Source organism: Homarus americanus, unplaced genomic scaffold (genome assembly GCF_018991925.1).
Source record: "Homarus americanus isolate GMGI-L3 unplaced genomic scaffold, GMGI_Hamer_2.0 scaffold56009, whole genome shotgun sequence".
Lineage (NCBI taxonomy): Eukaryota > Metazoa > Arthropoda > Malacostraca > Decapoda > Nephropidae > Homarus > Homarus americanus.
This window is the reverse complement of record NW_024739542.1, coordinates 1,155,314-1,169,454: the sequence shown is the minus strand read 5'-3', so window position 1 is coordinate 1,169,454 and position 14,141 is coordinate 1,155,314. Positions and strand designations below refer to the sequence as shown.

General features: G+C 37.7%; 1 protein-coding gene across 3 annotated transcripts in view; it reads left to right on the top strand.

The window, feature by feature from the left end:
* Positions 1-4,884: 4,884 nt before the first annotated feature.
* Positions 4,885-14,141, top strand: part of LOC121874843 — a 32,990-nt gene continuing 23,733 nt past the window's right edge. Inside the window, exon 1 of one of the 3 annotated variants that reach the window (XM_042379127.1) lies at positions 4,885-5,181. The gene's annotated coding sequence lies outside the window, so the exon portion shown is untranslated. Of the gene's footprint in view, positions 5,182-10,150; positions 10,367-11,312; positions 11,599-14,141 lie in introns of those variants that run through there. The other 2 variants (XM_042379128.1, XM_042379129.1) reach the window with 2 other exon arrangements.

The window sequence follows — 14,141 nt, the reverse complement described above, 5'->3', positions numbered from 1 at the left end:
TCATAGTCATCATGTACGTTAGTCAGTTTTAAGCCCATCTCATATGACTGACCGACCATCGATGTTCTTTCCGCGCGAGGGTGTTAGTTTTCAATGCGTCTTATTATTTACGCTGGTGGATGTAAGACCTCCTACCCTCACTGACGCATCTATGGTCAATTTGGTGTTATTCTTGTTTATAAATGCCTTCTAATCTGTCTCAAGTCTATCTGTCCTCTCTATTGCCATCCCAACTGTCTGTTCGTCTGCGTGGTGTTTGAATGTAAGCCCGTCTGTACTCTTTGTGTCGTCAAATGTCTGTCTTATCCGTTGTTGGCGTGTGTCTGCCTGTTTGTCTAATGTGAACCAGTCAGTCAGCTGTCTGTATGTCTGTCTGTCATGTTAGCTGCCATATTGTCTATTTGTGCATGTATGAATCTGTCTATTTTTGTCAACCTCCTGTCTGTTTCAATGTCTATATTCACCCTGTGTCTATTGTAGTCATCTTCTCCATGCATTCCTGTTATTATCTTTTATCTCTTCTCCTTTTCCATGAACCACAGGAATAAGTATACACTGTAGCTGTAAGGTCGTCTGGTAACGTTGAAACTGCGCATCCAGACGCATGATGAAACTCGCCTCCTCCCACCTGTTATCTCTAACTATTTTCTGTTTCCCCTTCTTGATTCTTCTATTTACTCCTCTTCCTTCCTTTACTAATCCAAACAACATTAAAAAAAAGTGGGGGGGGGGGGAAGAGGGAGCCATACGATAACTGCAATCGTGGGCTGACAGCGTACAGCGAATGAGGGTGCACTAAGTCTGTAGACTTGCATCGTTTTCCAGCGTAAATAAAATGGTTATGTAATGGCTTCTTAAAGAAACCATCGATATGAGACCAGGTTTGTTCCACTCTACGATTTTTTTGCGATTTTTCCACCAAGTTTGATGAAAAACGATTGTGCCGCCTCGGCTGCCCAGAACAGACACACACACACACACACGCCTAGTCCTATAGTATATTATATAATATTATCTACTTTAATTCATACGGAAAAAGTGACTTCCACATTAATGAAATTCCTTAGAACAAAAAATTGGTCATTACCAACATACTCCTTATGGAGACACCTGTGAAAATCAATAAATTTTTCTGATACACAAAGCTCGTATACCCATCAACTCAACTAATAAGTTGTAATACCTAGTAATTGTAAACTTAATGTAATCAGTTGAGTGACAACAACATTATGGGATGGTGTCGGAGGAATCGTTGTTTAAATGTGTGCTGCAGATCAGTCAGTAAGAAGTACCATCCTTGTGTCTGAGGGATGGCAACCACAATCCTGCACTCTAAATATGTCCAACTGTTTGGGAGGGATACTTCATCATGCCGACTCAAAAGCAAGCGGTCAACACACTGACATTGCTTAACAACCTCGAAGTGAGACTGCTTACTAAGGAGACTTGGCAGAAGGTGACGCTTTTGATGATGATGACGACGACGACGACGACGAGTTAAGAAAAGGAAAGTTGTCAGAATTTACATACAAAACTAAGAAAATTTGTGCAACAATTAAGATCTTCCTAAGGAGAAAAATAACCAGCAGTGGTTCTCTTCTATCATGGTATTCGAACGTTGCCAATGACGGAGGAATTATCTCTGAAAAATATCTTTTGTCGGAGCTCCGAAGTATATATTTCAGCTTCAAACGTCAGCCTGGTTATCATCGGTGATTATTCTTTATCACCACCAGTTTTAATTAAGCAATAAAAGGTTTAATTGTCTTGCTACTGAGTATATGTCGAGCTACACCATACTTGAGCACCACTGTTGGCGAGAGGAAGAAGGTTTATTTCGTGTCGCTTCCTAATGAGTGTTAATGTGAGAAGAAAAACGCCAAAAGCTGTTGATTGCTTCTCATGGTGATGTTATTTTTGTAGGGATTTTAGCTTGCATGTTGACCATGTTTCTATAAGTGTTCTAACCTTATCTATATTAAGAGTACACATACACACACTGCCACGGCCACTACTGAATAACCTTCTGCTTTCAGCAGTGCTCCAACTCCTAGGACTATTAATCAGACTCACGTTCTGAAATAACGGCTGTGGTTAACAGACCAGGCTATGTAGACACTCCTTGCTACCTCTGGATGATAATTGAAGGTGACATTTAGTACAAACACACTGTGAGAAAACATTCAAGGAAAACTATTATTTATACTGTGCAAATTGGGTTAGAACAGAGAAATTACTAATTTATAACAATTAACAATAAAACAAAGAGTACAGACACTGACACTGCATGGCCTTGTGGGCCAACTGATTTAGTAAATTATCAATCTTAATCTCACAATAAGGCTCTTCCTCCATTCACAAAAGTATCACTTAGTATTCACCCTAAATGTTGGTGAATAAATTAATAACAATATGCAGGATATACAATGGATGAAACAAGATTACAATCACTGTCCTGATCTAACATCTGCACCTTGTATTCACCTGTGGAGGAGAGAGCGTATCCAATGTAAACAAACAATACATATTTTCCAATTAGAATATTAACTCATAACTTCTTTGTATAAGTATTGTATAAGTGCATAATATTATATGATTACAAAATATTAGAAATTACATTGAACCAATATAATTCACATTCAATACACAAAATAAACTAACTTCAAAGGATATACCCCCTGTACTTCATTTTACATCTTTCATAGAAAACCAAACCGCTCTTTCAACGGTGACTGATATAAGAGAACATGCGGAACCATCTTGGTATATTAACAGTATGTAAATACATAGCCATATGTACTGTAACCCCCCCACACACACACACACGAGAAACCACACACTTCCTTCAGCCTTCATAGGGTAAGGACGTGTGTAGTCGGCGCTGTCTCTTGACCATGGAAACAGCTGCCAGCCTGGTCTGTCGAGCCCTCCCCTTCCCCATCTCCTCCTTCCAATCTGGAATTATCAACATTCTCACACCAACAGTTCAGTGCTACCTTACCCGAACAAAGATTGTGGGGTGGGCGGTGTTTACGGAGAAGAGGTCCTGATTCTGCTAAATGAATGGTTTAAAGGATGGCGTGGCCGCCTGGACTCCAGGAGATCCCTCTCTCGAGTGATGCTGTGAGGACCAGCCCTCGAGTGATGCTGTAAGGAGCAGCCTTCTGCTCGCACTGATAAACACCACACAATCCTGTCCAAGAATTTGTGCTGAGACTCTTTACGCAGTACTGTTGTCTCTTGGAACACCATACTGATCTGTAAGCACAGCATAAGTGAAGACATACCCCTCGGTACTGAAATATTTGTGACTAATTACGTCTACTCGTTTCTGCCTAACTTGGAGTAATAAGACAATGCAGAATGAAGCGAAGCTAAGATTAATAGAGTTATGAACTTTGTATCATGTCACTATGCTCAATAATCAATTATAATTAAGACAAATTGTGTGAGACTAACTGATTATGTATCAGATAGATCATCATGTAATACTAATGAACGCTTTGTTCTCTGCAGGTTTGGACCACATCAATAAATATTGAATGCGTCAAAAGACGGGTTTCAATCATTCCCTTTGACTTGCCCGTCACCTGAACGTCTTTATTCCCAAGGCGTTTATATCCATATGGTGGAAACTAATGGCAATAAACAAAACCATCTTGGTGCCTTGGTGCTTCTTCATCGCGGACGTACGATCACTTCCCAGACGTAGCCACGGAATAACTTACGGGCATAAAACTGTTTTATGTATATACCAATATGGGTGAAGAATGAAACAAAAATATATAAATAATTATGCATATATTTTTTTCCTTAGCTAGTTGTTAGTTTCGTATGGTGGTAGTCACATCTGGCGGTGATTCAATTAGATAATAGTGATTTACGTGTACTGATGTGTCCGTGTTGTGGTGTGTGTGTGTGTGTGTGTCAGAGTAAGGCCACAACTGTTTACTGTACATAAAGAATATTTAGCCATTTCAAAATCAATTTCCGATAAAGCCCATCCAGGGATTCTGGCTGAGCAGATTATTAAATAAAATATTGCACTTATGTTCTTCTGGATAGGCTGCAGGGAGTCAGAAGTCCAATTATATCATTAGGTAATTGACTGTGAAGTTTTGACAGGGAAACAATAGAATGAGGCTGGATAACAAGGTAGATGTGTGTTATGACGGCAGTTTAGGGGGCAGTCATTTGATTTCTTAACTGAATGACCTATGAACCACAAAGAAACACATATACTGCCATTAGCAGTGTGTGGAATAACTGATGTGTGTGTGTATGTGTGTGTGTGTGTGTGTGTGTGTATGTGTGAAAACCTGTCGTACATCTTGTTGAACAAAGTGAACTGAATAATAACCTTTGTGGCGATTTCTGCTGAAATTAATGTTCCAGGAAAGGACCAATAACTGAGTTGTTTTTAACTGACAGCAGTGACATAGGATATTCTTTTAGTGCCGAAAGTAAAAATCCCATCTCTCTCTCTCTCACTCTCTCTCTCTCTCTCTCTCTCTCTCTCTCTCTCTCTCTCTCCTTCTATCACCATTCAAAATAATTTATTAGTAATTCCATTTGGTGTAAAAGAATATGCAACATATGTCAATTACCAAACCCAATCGTCACCAACGGTACATAATCTTATTGTGCAAACCCGCTCGTTCAGTCGCGTTCTTCCAGTGATGAACCGCAGGCAGGGGTTTCTTATTTCTGATGGATTTAACTATATGCTGTAGAGAAGCGAGGTGTTTATTCACTTGTGGCAGTTGGTAAAAAAAAATATGGCATTCTAGAGAGAGAGAGAGAGAGAGAGAGAGGGGCAGGCACCCGTGTTAGTGATGGGAGGTGGTGCAGTGGATGGCTGGGTCGTCAGTATGTGCGGGAGAGCCGTGGGTGCTGGTTGTGTGTGTGAGAGGAGAGAGCGAGTTCTCCAGCCCGCAACCTCTCACTAGCTGTTGCTCTTACCGTTTTCGAATTCGCTGTTTTTAATCTGTGGCTAATTTCGTCTTAGCTTCATTGTCCTTCAGATTGATAATGAAAATAGCATTATTCTTATTGATAATTTCCAATTTATATAATAATATCTATACTAATGGAATGCTAATTATAACTAAAGACGTAATCTTTAGCGTTATAGGAGCGAGACAAAAGTGTGCGACTACGTTCTCAGCGTTTGTGTTGACGGTAAAGTGACTTCAAGATATAAACGTACATAACTCGAAAGGTTCTTTTGTGATTAAGGTGTCTAAGCTTTCTATAACCCTGTCTATAGAGAGTATATTCCCGAGTCTTTTTTATCGTTTCAACTTCCTATAGTAAGAATGTATATATGCATAATTTACACACACACACACACACACACATCAACAGGGTCATGTACGTGCTACTATACACAAAAACCACAAACATAATGACTACACACACTAACACACATACATTTTTTTATTTATCCAGATAGATAAAAATTATAGATAAATGCACGTACACCGACTTGTATATATGTACAACATACGTGCACTAATAAGTAAACACACGTACACGAGAACATATAACCATAAAAGCTCCAATACACAGATATCACTCACACACGAACACACATGCAGTACACTTATGGAAACATACACATGCAGGATTTTATTCTCTCACGCTCTCATAAATTATCATAACCAATATTTTCATGAGTTATTATAAACTAAAGTGGCTAATAATGTGTCATCTTAATTTCAAGCCATATCACCTCATTAAAAGTTTGTTAAGGTTTTACCCAGCTTTTAACTACACGTGAGTATTAAATTCATTTATTCTTTGATTTTTCGAGCTTTCTTCACTAAGATATTTATTTATTGCTTTAAGTTGAAGCTTAGGGATGTTAACACCCAGAGAGGCAGCAGTACTCTTTCTTCTCTCAATGTACATAATGCCAACATGAAAAGTGTTTGGGTGAATTTTTTTTTATTTCTCTTTGTGAATAACGAAGCTAATCCAGTATCTCCACACTGGTTAACATAGAGAAAATAACTTTTCTTCTTCTCGTAAACCGGAATGGTTTAAGGACAAGGTTAGAAATGAGTGTGTTTTTATCCCCTCTGTCTGACGAGGATAAGATAGGAAGCGTTGTCTCTGTGACTGATGGTCATAGTTAGGGCATTTCATTAGATGTCACTTGATAATCCCACAAAAAATACAAGTGAAGATGAGATTTATAAAATAGTTATCACATACTGTATGTTTCCCTCCAGAGACAACTTTTACAGCTTACCAGAGCAAACTGTGATACTTTGTTATACCTCAAACAACACTATTAATAATCTATTCAAACGTTCAACTGAGCCTCACGAGATTTACACAAGAACTACAGTGTTTCTGATAGTGGAAGGATTTAATGAAATCTGTTCATCTTAAATGATGAACAGTTAGACAAGGAGGCGCTAAAACAAGGCAACAAAATATTCATATCCTTAGATCAAGTTTAATTACACTGCGTCAAACAATTAAACCAAAAATCTGGATAAAGTAAAGAACTGTTGGGTTTCTATTGACTTCATACTGATAACGATGTTGTCCCTTTACAGTAATACTAAGCTTTTGGTCATGTCATCACGAGTGTCAGAACAAGCCGCACACAATGTAAGCACAACGAATAATGTACATGAAAAATCCCTCTCGCATTATGTTGTATTTTTGTAGACATCTCTGCTGAAAACTTGCGAAGTGACGTTTAATACACACGACTTAGTTGTAGACATCACTTCCATGGCTTGGTTACGGAGACAGCATTATGATTAAGCTTTATTTTTTCTTCCAACTCGATAGATCGTTTAAGATGCGACAGAGTTTTTGCCCAAACTATACACGGATATGACTACATCAACCGCGCCATGTTGGATCTAACAACAGTGTACAAAACAAACCTGTATCAGTGATCTGATGCTGAGTGTAATGATGAAGACGGGAGAAAAGAATTAGTTTTTCCAAGTAAATAATGTTTGTAAATACCTCACTGAGGTTTTTATTTTCACTTAGATTATCTGGATAAAGTATTACCATCACATTTACTCGATGCACACCACGGATCTCACACAGCCACTTGCCTACCCAAACACCACAACCTGAGGAGACTTGACGAGAATGATGAATGAATAGTAAACAACAAACAAAATGTCCCAGAATTCTGTGACTGGACAAGTGTGTGTGTCTGTGCTATGTTGATAAGAAAAGACCAAAAACATCAAGTTATGTACTGAAGATATAAATTATTCCTCTTGAACAATTCTTGATTAGTATAGTAACTGGACTAGTACAGTACACTGAAAATACTTGTACATTCTATCCACGAGACCTGGGCCGGGCAGGAGATAATGCTTAGTGTGTGTAGTCATAACTCAAAAGACTCTAAACTCCACCACTATGCCAGTTGTCAATGGAATTCCGCGCTACTGCAATATATGATAAGGAAGACCAATTTCCTCATTGGATTTATGTCAGCGTGTATCATACATACAACACACATCTATGAAATATGATAGCAGGAGAAACGTGATGGATTGTTATTTCAGTTCATCTCAATTTGCAACAAAGGTTTAGTATTGTCGATGTTGTTACCTATTGTCTCTTACTCTAAAAATAAGGAGGGAATTTTCCTTCAGGTCACTTTAAAGACAACAGTGGAGATTTACCCTTAAACCGTAAAAATAACAGAACTATAATAATTATAATAATAATAATAACAATAATAATAATAATAATAATAATAATAATAATAATAATAATAATAATAAATTATTAAAGTTTCTTCACAAAGATAGCCTGAACAATGTACTGTACGTCACATCAAAAAAAAGTGAACAAAAAAGATACAAAGTCTGACCGAGGGCCCGAGTGATTGATGAAACACTGGGAAAAGTTGGAGAGAAAAGAATGGAAGGGATAGGTGGATGAGAGAACAGGAGGAGGGTGAACGGGAAGAGGAGAGATGACAGGGACACCAGGAGAGTGAGGTGACCGGCTACAGCTGTATCATAGCTAAGTGTGCAGTACTGGTAAAATGGTGCTGCAGCCGACGCCACCTCGGGATGCAAATTGGCCATTATGCATAATATACGCGCACGTCATAAAAGTGTGGCGATATAGGTGGACTTATGACCATACTGGTAATGTGAAGAGGAGAAGGTGGTCTCTTAGAGGTTGGAAGCGTGGTGGGATGTGGGTGATAGAGGGTTAATAAGAGATGGAGGGCTGGATACAGTGCTTGCCGCCTGTCCTAATGGTCACTGATTTACGCAAAGGGCACCCTCTGTCCACCCAGCTGTGAATGGGTCCTAAACTTATCACACTGTTTTTTCGTCTTCCTCTTTTTTGTAGTCTGTGGTCTTGTTTCCTTTAGTATTATTTTACATTATGATGTTTCACCCAGATTTTTTTAGAATGTTTTATGCTTAATGGTTTTTGCAATAAAGTTCTGCTGTACAATGCATAGAGACTTACACTCTCACGTACAGAAACACAAGGAGGATATATTAATTTATATATGTATATCCAAACATAAACCTATGAATTTTAGTTCTAACGTAGAGCCAAGCAAACATGATCTTTAAACACCAACACACTCAAACACACAAGCTCAGGGAAGCAAAGAAAAAACTCCAAATTAACAGCACGAGACTGTTTGTGTTAACTAAATGTTGACTGTATTTCACTATCCCTTATACACCTGTCGTGAAAACACAACCTCTATTATCATTAAGAGAAAAACAGGTAACTGGATATTTGTTAACCTTCATTACGCTCTCTTGTATCTGTGTGACAAATATTAAACTTAAAACTACTGTCCAAAAATGTATATTTTCTCGCACTCGACGTGAGAGGTGAGTTGGCCAGGTAACAGAGAGAATCAGCTCCCCCACGAATCTCGCCCTCTCCAGAGTATGGCTCATTCGCGCCTTTTAAACAGGGTGGACCTAATTGCAGTCTGTTGTACTATATCAACGCCCAAGACATTTCTAACAAGGGGGCTGAGGCCATTCTAGGTTACATCGCAAATTCGGATTTACGCAAACACATGCACGTATTATCTGCAATACGGAGTTAGATGATTTATTCAGCATCACTGACCTCGTGGTGATTCTTGAGAAAAGAGAAGTAATGCTGGGAAATTGTTAACACAGTAAGCTAGAAATAATCATTACCAATACTCTATTGAGTGTCTCTGAAATCCCAGTCAATATGTCCGTATATCAAAACATTTATTTATTTCTCGTCCTTTCATAGTTAAAGGTTAATTGACTTGATTTACCTTATTCTTCTTTATGAATGGCAGTATTTCGTATTTTACTTAAAAGTCTGTAGAACAACTATCAGTTTCCATGACACGTTATACTGTACATCTCCTTCTCCAGGTACTAGTATGTTTTGTTGTCAGTTCGTGTTAAGACATATAATGCGTTTGTAAAATCTATAGAAACTAAAGGAGGGTCCTTAACACGTTTAAATAAATCTGTATCCGGCTGGCATCATTTCCAACTTTCATTTCGTCCTTCCAATTACGTCTGTCATTACAAATACGCCTCAATCATAGTTCATGTTTCATTGACGCAGCTTTATTAAATGATCACCAGAAGAGTCAAGGTTAAGTGTGATAGAACAGATTAGCTCCGGTGAGGAAAATAACGCTGAGTAATAGGACTGCAGTCATTAACCTTGGTGGGGTCATTGTCCTCCACCCACCATGATGAATGACCACAAGTTGGGGCTGCTGCGTTATGTAACTTCTGAGAAGAAATTACTTGACACAATATTATGCTTACCATCTCCGCCCCCCCTTCTCCAAATACCTGGGAACTATTATTATTACTATAGTCGACCTACTGACAACTACAGTGTCTTATTAAATGGTTTACGTGAAGTTGAAGCTAAAGAAAATGATACCACCTTCATGAGTGAGGACCTTGGTATGAGTAACACCTTCTATATAAACGTTTGTGGTAGTGATGGGTTAAAACTCTTATATAAAGACAATATATTTAGATTTTCTTGTGTCATTTGGTAGACGAGATGACGTGAGTGTGGTGATCAAGACTGTGGCTCTCTGTTTTTATACATGTCTCTCTCTGCAGCTCAACTCTGTTCATACTGAATATTGTCTAGTCACCCTGACAACCGGAATAGCAAGAAACCTTTTAGTTGTTTGTAAAAAAATGCTGTAAGAGAGGGAGGAGAGAAGTGCTCGCTGGAAAACTAAATCCCGGAATATTTTGCTGATGATGAATAACCTGTTGAGTATTACAGGTTAAGGGAGATATATGAAGTAAAAGACAGTTAATCACGTCACTGGAAAGGCCAAACAGGAATCTTATTTTGTCAACATTACACGGTAAGATTATTTTTAATATTTATTAGACGTTCTCTAAGAATACGAGACAGATGATTTTTTTTAGTGGGAGCAAGACAGGAGCCTATAACATAACTGAAAAGTAAAGTTGTATTTAAGAGACGAGAAAACTTATACAGATACCACAGCATCGAGCTTCTGTGCGGGATGGAAGGTTATGATGTGGTAAATTGAAGTGGTCATGAAATATATTTAGGTGTTTGAGAAATAAGTAAGTAATGAATTATTATTATAATTATAATTATTATAATTATTACTATTATTATTATTGTTATTATTAATATTATTATTATTATTACTATTATTATTATTATTATTATTATTATTATTATTATTATTATTATTATTATTATTATTATCATCATCATCATTATTATTATTATATAAAAAACTCTATAAACGAGTATGTTAATATTGATACCTGGGCTACAGGATAAAGTAAAATGAAACAGTTCTGGAGTTCTACTCAAATTGTAAGCAAAAAAGGACTTTTGAAACGAAAGTTTTTGGGGCTCCAAACTTTCCTTGCTTGTATTACTCAAAAAATTCCCTAGATTTCGACTATTTAAGACGAATATATTCCTTACAGCTGAAAAATAATATAATATAGGTTATACAATACAAATCGATGGCTATATAGTTAACATCCTTATACTCTCTAACTAAGGCAGGTGATTCACACGTATATTGCTAAAATGGAAATCATCCTATTTTCTGGAATACTCATTTTTATGTAGGAAATCAGAGAGGTAAAGCAAACAGGTTAATGAACAGCGAGATACTAGGAAGCAACACAGGGGCAGCACTGAGACACACCTACAAGATCTCGGACTTTAGATTTGCCTGGTGCTAAGTGAACGCCTTTAGTTAGGGTAGAATCTTAGTATAATTTCGATATTATTTTCTTTTTATGTTAATTTTGTGATGAAGCTTAAATCAGCCATTTAGGAGTTGTCTTATCTAATCACTTAGGAGCAACATTCATCGTGCAAGCCTTTGTGATGGAGCCTGAATACTGATTCCGCTGTTCAAGAGTTCGCCTGATGTCGTCACGTTGAGGCACAAAACCACTGAAATTTACTCCTACCCTAACCAGACAGACGCACCTCCTAAGTAACACAAACAATCCCACCGAGACAAACCCGTTCGTGAAGAAAATTGTCCCAGTCATACTTAGAACTTCATCAATGTTACCGAGAGTTCGCCTCTAAGACGTGAGTACTGTCTTATTACTTATTCTTAACTCCTCCCGAGACACTCACCTCAACCAGCAGGATACTCTCTCTGAGGTAACGTAATATATGTCAACAAAGTTTCAATTTCCCAAGATGTAACATCGTCCTGAGATTATCTTTCAAGACAGGATGACGTCAATAACTTCAAAAGATGCCTGGCCATCACCTGCCCCTCAGTGTGTGTGTATTCTCTGACGCAGTGTACCTGACAACCACTCAGTTGGGGATCATATTGATAGCCTGGAAAGATGGGAGACTATTTGTGTGGGATAACACGTGTAGTCTCGCCCCAACAACAGCTGTTATTGACAACAGTACCGCTAAAGAAGGTTAGGTAATTATGTTAGGTAATAGCAGTATTCAACGGAGATGAATAAAGCATAAAAATTACAAACTATAAAAAAGTAGGATCTAACCTGGTTTCCTAAATCTTATAGCATCCTCTGAAAAAAACAACATAAACTTTATTGCAAGAGTAATCACTCTTGATGGGAAGATGGCTGAGTGAAGTAAAACTAGGATAATAGCAGCAAAAATTAATATTAAAGAAATAGAACGATAAAAATACATAAGTCTGGAACAAGATTAGGAAAAACAATAACTCGACTCGTTCCTGAAAAAAATACCTTCATGGTTGCCGAAAATTAAGAGTAAAGTTTGAGAGGGAAGTTCTCTAATAGAACGAAACAGAAGAGGATATTGGATAATGTAAACAAGAAAGAGGATAACAGGGTAATATATTGTTTAAGTGTCAAGTGTGAGTCAGGACAACTACTATAACCCATGTATTTGATTGACTTGTCAAGAAACCCCTGTAGAATCACCAGTTACGCAGGATATAGAAGTTTTCAGAAGTGTGTAGCGAAGGAAGAGAAAAATCAGAAGTGGGGGGTATGAGAGAGAGAGAGAGAGAGAGAGAGAGAGAGAGAGAGAGAGAGAGAGAGAGAGAGAGAGAGAGAGAGAAACGTGAAGCAGTCATGCTGGGGTTTATGTGCTTAGAGTCGGCACCAAGATAGATATCCTCGGGCCTTGTTATGCAGGAGGCACATCACACCAGAACACAATCTATTATGGGACAATGTGTTAAACTTGATCTACACTTCCCTGTACCATGTTACAGTAGAGAGTAATGGATGAGAGAGAGAAAAAAAGCGAAAGATAAACTGATAACTGAGAAAAAAGCCAAACAGACGACACAGGGAAGAAAGGTAACCACAACCTGCCCGAGACTCCACCACCGCTTATATATTTTATGTAAATTTTATATTGTTGCTGCAAATTTATGGGTTTTATATTGACTTCGATCTTACGATATATTTTATAGTCGTTTCATTAAATGATTCATGGAGGTACAAGAACTCACTTGTTTCCCAAGTCTAAGTCATACAGTACAGTATATTAAGAAACACTCTCCAGTGTATTCACTAACGTCTTCTGGGATATGGAAGCCGGAACAGATCCCGCGAAATATATTAGATAAATACTGGGAAGATGTAATATATACAGTATAAGCACTATTGTTGTTGTGTTGCGGCGAAAAGACGGGAAGTGTGTTGTATCCCTTCTTCTTCTTCTTCTTCTTCTTCTTCTTCTTCTTCTTCTTCTTCTTCTTCTTCTTCTTCTTCTACGTTGTTCCTTCAATTTTTAAGTCAATTAAGTTGAAGCTTGCCAGCAGATAAGTGTTCTGGCTTCATGTTTCATCAAGTGTGAAAAATAACAGTGGTCAGCTTGAGGTGTATATCAAAACTATATCTCCGTATTAGATATTACTTTCCAGACAATGGTATTTAAAACTGCCGAGGGGAAATTAATCATAAAGATGTGCTTCCAGACACAGCCAACACAGCCAACATCATCAGATATAAGTTAGGAGAAAAGAGATTCTGTCACACGGACAATGTCAGACGTCTGAACTCCGTTTTTTTTAACCTAGCATTATGTAAATGTTTAAACATTTAAGTGAAACATCTAAGAGATACACTTTATGTTAATGAATATTCTGTTTGAGATCTGCATAATGTTGCGAGCTGCCTTATGTATGATCCTGACATTTCCGACCATCCATCTCTCCAGCTTCCTCTATGCGGAAGACACAAAACCGTATGTTATAGTTGCTGATGACCAGACACTGTATGAGTCAAGATCCAAACCATTTATTCTCTTCAACAGTATCATCAAGATATACATTTATATCTTTAAATAAAGATAGAATCTTAAATATATGTATAATCTATTACATTCAAGAAGTCTTAATAATCAAACCAACGAACTAGATTAATAGCTTGTTACAATAATTCACGGTAGATAAGTGTTATATCCATTCCATTATGCTGGCAACAAGACAATATAATATCGTGGCAGAGGAAAATATTTTCATATTCGAGAAGTAATGAGAGCCCTTGCGGCTTCACGTCTTTAGTATACTACTATATTGCCTTTCAAATTCCTGATGCCAAGCGTTTGGTCGTGACAGCTGGCAGTCTCTACAACAACATTTTATTGCTTTAATCATTCCAACGATT